Source organism: Coregonus lavaretus (assembly GCF_964263955.1).
Source record: "Coregonus lavaretus genome assembly, chromosome: 26".
NCBI classification, from domain to species: domain Eukaryota; kingdom Metazoa; phylum Chordata; class Actinopteri; order Salmoniformes; family Salmonidae; genus Coregonus; species Coregonus lavaretus.
The window spans coordinates 32,660,706-32,666,705 of NC_140013.1; positions in this window are offsets into that span (position 1 = coordinate 32,660,706).

Here is a 6,000-nt window from a genome sequence, read left to right on the forward strand (position 1 = left end):
TCATTCATTCCAGGGTTTTTCTTTATTTTTACTATTTTCTACATTATAGAATAATAGTGAAGCCATCAAAACTACGAAATAGCAAATATGGAATCGTGTAGTAACCAAAAAAGTGTTAACAAATCAAAATATATTTTATATTTGAGATTCTTCAAATAGCCACCACTGCCTTGATGACAGTTTTGCACACTCTTGGCATTCGCTCAACCAGCTTCATGGGGTAGTCACCTGGAATGCATTTCAATTAACAGGTGTGCCTTGTTAAAAGTTAATGTGTGGAATTTCTTTCCTTCTTAATGCGTTTGAGCCAATCAGTTGTGTTGTGACAAGGTAGGGGTAGTATACAGAAGATAGCCCTATTTGGTAAAAGATCAAGTCCACATTATGGTAAGAACAGCTCAAATAAGCAAAGAGAAACGATAGTCCATCATTACTTTAAGACATGAAGGTCAGTCAATCCGGAACATTTCAAGAACTTTGAAAGTTTCTTCAAGTGCAGTCGGAAAACTATCAAGCGCTATGATGAAACTGGCTCTCATGAGGACCGCCACAGGAAAGTAAGAACCAGAGTTCCCTCTGCTGCAGAGGATAAATTCATTAGAGTTAACTGCACCTCAGATTGCAGCCCAAAAATTTTTTTCAGAGTTCAAGTAACAGACACATCTCAACATCGACTGTTCAGAGGAGACTGCGTGAATCAGGCCTTCATGGTCGAATTGCTGCAAAGAAACCACTACTAAAAGGACACCAATAAGAAGAAGAGACTTGCTTGGGCCAAGAAACACAAGCAATGGACATTTGACCGGTGGAAATCTGTCCTTTGGTCTGATGAGTCCAAATGTGAGATTATTGGTTCCAACCGCAGTGTCTTTGTGAGACGCAGAGTAGGTGAACGGATGATCTCCGCATGTGTGGTTCCCACCGTGAAGCATGGAGGAGGAGGTGTGATGGTGTGGGGGTGCTTGGCTGGTGACACTGTCTGTGATTTATTTAGAATTCAAGGCACACTTAACCAGCATGGCTACCACAGCATTCTGCAGCGATACGCCATCCCATCTGGTTTGCGCATAGTGGGACTATCATTTGTTTTTCAACAGGACAATGACCCAAAACACACCTCCAGGCTATGTGAGGGCTATATGACCAAGGAGAGTGATGGAGTGCAGCATCAGATGACCTGGCCTCCACAATCCCCCAACCTCAACCCAATTGAGATGGTTTGGGATGAGTTGGACCGCAGAGTGAAGGAAAAGCAGCCAACAGGTGCTCAGCATATGTGGGAACTCCTTCAAGACTGTTGGAAAAGCATTCCAGGTGAAGCTGGTTGAGCAAATGCCAAGAGTGTGCAAAGCTGTCATCAAGGCAAAGGGTGGCTACTTTGAAGAATCAAAAAAATATATATTTGTATTTGTTTAACACTTTTTTGATTACTAGATGATTCCATATGTGTTATTTCATAGTTTTGATGTCTTCACTATTATTCTGCAATGTAGAAAATAGTCAAAATTAAGAAAAACCCTTGAATGAGTAGGTGTTCTAAAACGTTTGACCGGTAGTATATATATTCCATTTAGATGCCATGGGTGTCAACATGTTGGGGTGCCATGCTCTTTGGGCACCCAGGCTTAAAAAAACAGTCTCTTGCCTTCTCTCTGCATGATAGAACTGTGTCTGATGTAAGAATTCAGATATTCCTATATTCAGCAATTTGGCTGTTTTTCTGCACTGCCTTGTGATGTCTGCCTATCCTTGAGGCAAAGCTTTGAGTCAGAGTACTAGATATTCCTACACCATCATTACAATGTGTTCCTGCATTGTCTGATAGATAGCTGAGAAATCTGTCTGGATGATAGAGAATAAACACAATTTCTCATGCAGACATACAATACACTTTCTCATGCAGACATACAATACACTTTCTCATGCAGACATACAATACACTTTCTCATGCAGACATACAATACACTTTCTCATGCAGACATACAATACACTTTCTCATGCAGACATACAATACACTTTCTCGTGTAGACACCCACAAAAACACAGACACTTAACGTTGCACTTTAGCACAGATTTACTGTGAAACACCTTATGATTTGGTCTGTGAAACATTCTTAATAATAAATGATCGTGGGATAGATTCTAGGGCAATATTTTTGTATGAAAACTTTAAGGACGTCACAAACATTTTGTTAGATAATTATTCATTCTTACCAATAAGTCAGCAACTGATGGGAAAGTTCTATTATGGTAGGCAATTGAATTTTGATTGTGCACTATAGTGTATTCCATAATCCTGAGTGGCGCAGTGGTCCAAGGCACTGCATCGCAGTGCTAACTGTGCCACTAGAGATCCTGGTTCGAATCCAGGCTCTGTCGCAGCCGGCCGCGATCGGGAGACTCATGGGCGGCGCACAATTGGCCCAGCATTGTCCAGGGTAGGGGAGGGAATGGCCGGCAGGGATGTAGCTCAGTTGATAGAGCATGGCGTTTGCAACACCAGGGTTGTGGCTTCGATTCCCACGGGGGGCCAGTATAAAATATTAAAAATAAAAAATAAAAATGTATTCACTAACTGTAAGTCGCTCTGGATAAGAGCGTCTGCTAAATGACTAAAATGTAAATGTAATAATAAAAGGAGAGATTGAAACCAAAGAGACTCTGTTTTTGGACTGTTGAGAATCTATTCAGAGAGAAAGAATAGGCTAGCTTTGGCAGACATTCTCTGGTCGTCCCTGGTAACATGTAGGAGTGAAGCCTTGATCACTGCTTAGATCTTCTAGAGAGGGATTATGAAAAGACCAGGTGGCTATCTCTCACAGTGAGCCCACGGCACACACACACACTCACAAGCCACCACCATATACAGTCACGTAACCAGAGCTACCTATCTGTACGTCATCATCAAAAACAGCATGTGTCACACATAAATCCTTCCCCCAGGGAAGGGCTAGACAGTAGATGGGGGGATGTAAGATAGAGCAGGGTAAAGGTGTGTGTTTGTCAGTAATGAGGTGATGTGTAGCTGTAGCTAGCTGTATGTAATGACGTGAGGATTGAGCTGTAAGGGGCCTATGGCTCCAGATGTACGCAGCTGTCGCCTTGCTGACAGCCCTAATCCTGCTACCCACAACTGAGTGCTCTGAGAGGGACTGCGAGAGCGAAGGAGAAAGAGGGAGAGCGAAATGGTAAATGCTTTCTGCATTTCTGATTCTCCTCTGTATAGTCTTTATTTTTCTGTAAGATAGAGGGAGAGGAGAGATGGAGAAGAAATCTGCCTCACTTTCTACATATCTGTTGACCCTCCTCCTCCTTTCTCTCTCGGGACAGAGATTGTTGAATACAAACAGGAAGCTTGGTGACACCCATGATGAGGCAGGATCAAGTTCAACACACACACATATACAGTGCATTCGGAAAGTATTCAGACCCCTTGACCTTTTCCACATTTTGTTACGTTACAGCCTTATTCTAAAATTGATTTTTTTTTTTATATATCTGAATGCACTCTATATGTTTTACATTTACATATGGGTTAGAGTCAATTGCATTTAGATTCAGGTAATTCAGCAGGAGATTCATAAAAAAAATTGTGAAGTGCAATTAGGGTGTTTTTCAGCTCTTGAATTCCAATTCACTTCCTAAATTGACATGGGATTGACCCCAAACCTGAAATACCTAGACATGTAGGCCTACATATTTTCTCACACCCACACATTCAATATTGGACTGGTTGAGTGTAAGGGTGTGTGTCAGCGTGACTGGGCGCAGCAGGAAGCACAGAGAGGTGAAACCTGAGTAGAGGGGCTCTCTGATAGAGGGGCTGCTATGGGGGGCGGTGAGGGGGGCACTCAGGGAGCGAGTCAGTCTATGTTTATTTGTCTTTCTGCACGGTGGACAGAGGAGAACGGGTTCAGAGGAGGGTGGACAGAGGAGAACGGGTTCAGAGGTGAAAACGGAAAGGTTTGTGACTATGAAGAAGGAAGGTTTTTTGAAAATCGATATGACCAAAATGTGAGAAAATAAATACTACAAATGCTGTATAGAGGAATAGTATAAGGTAACTATTAAGGCACTGACCAGTTAAAATAATGTTTCATTGAGAGTGAATTGTAATGTGTCAATGACTTTTAGTAGAAAAGCATTTATTGACACTGACATAGAAAGAAGAAAAATCTGAAAGGATACATTTTCCCAAATTCCACCAATTTAAAATGTTCTCAAATGCTTCGGAAATAAGTGTTATAAAACCCCTAAGGTCCATGTCCGCGCACCTGTGGAAATCCAATTAGCATAATAAAAACATTCCCATAAAAATCTGTCAGTTTAAGCTAGAGATATCTGTTTTTTTTGCATTGGATGCGCCACCTATGTCGGTGAAAGGTGATAGAGATAGATTGGTGTTTGTCAGACCATGAGACATTCCAAAAATCGGTCTTCTCACAAAATAGTCTGTAGAGTCAAAATGGTTTGGCCTACAAACTATTTTGAAAGATGAGATTCTTACGAACACTATAGTGTTCTCCGTTTTGCTCTACAACACCCACAAGTGTCTTGTGACTCGTCTGAAGTCGGTACAGCCGATCTGCCAACTTCTGTCTGTAGTGTCTGAACAGTTAGGGCTACACACCTCTGTGGAAAGGTGAGACTCTCACGAACACGTACATGTCGGTTGTTTTGGTCTAGGACGCCCACAGGCCTCACAAGACTTGTCTGTAGATCCCCCGGTACCAGTTGAAAAAATCTATGGAAGTATATATATGGAGACTGTTTAGTGCCAAAAATCAGGGGTTAAATACATGTCAAATGTTTGTGTGTGTGTGTGTGTGTCAGCTGAGAAACAGGGGCATCTCTGTGGCTTCAGTCTCAAGTACAGCAGCTCCTCCTCTCCTCCTCATCTTTGAACGAAGAGGAGTGAGAATGGGAGAGAAGGAGATAGGAGGACAGAGAAGACAGATAGGAGTGAGGGAGAGATTGAGGAGAGGAGAGGGAGGAAGAGAGAAGGGCACAGTGACATAGCGATGGGATCCTCCACAACTATAACCTGCATCTTTTTATAATGATTACCCAGGGAAGTTAATGGCTCCCACCATACTGGAATCAGATAGATAGAGAGAGAGAGAGAGAGTATGAAAATTCCTAGAGGGAGAGTTCACCTGTACCCTCTGACATCCCTTGACCTGCCTACATCTGTTCATGCTCACTGGTTTCTATTGAAGCCCAGACGAGCCCCATGCCATGGACTAAGCTATATGCCTCCCAACCCTTCTTAGGCTTTTCACCCCAACTTCGCCCCTTACTGTCCCCCACACTCACACACACACACACACACACACACACACACACACACACACACACACACACACACACACACACACACACACACGTACACACTCATCATCACACCAATCACACAGACTACCCCCAACCTCCCCCTCCAAATGAAACTGGAACCAATTAGCCACCTCACCCTGCTGCACCTCTACCGTTAGGAAGACCTTTAGACTGCATTTGTTTCCAACTAAAGCCTGTCTTGGTTTACGTGCAACGCGAGAAGGCCCTCCTTTCTACTCCTCTGGTCCACTCCTCTTGTTATTTAATGCTGTTTTTATAATTTAGGCTGGGGTTGGAGGGGGGTAGGATGGGGGTGAGGATGGGGAGCGTGGCACTGATAAAGAAGCTAATACCCAGTATCTGAGGAGGTCAGAGTTCAAGCTGGGAAAACTGGGTGGTGCGATGAAGGGGGGGCTGAGGGGGGCTGGTGAAGGAGGAGGGTGGGAGGCAGGGGGGGGGCTGGTGAAGGAGGAGGGTGGGAGGCAGGGGGGGGGCTGGTGAAGGAGGAGGGTGGGAGGCAGGGGGGCTGATGAAGGAGGAGGGTGGGAGGCAGGGGGGGCTGGTGAAGGAGGAGGGTGGGAGGGTGGGAGGCAGGGGGGCAGGGGGGCTGGTGAAGGAGGAGGGTGGGAGGCAGGGGGGCTGGTGAAGGAGGAGGGTGGGAGGCAG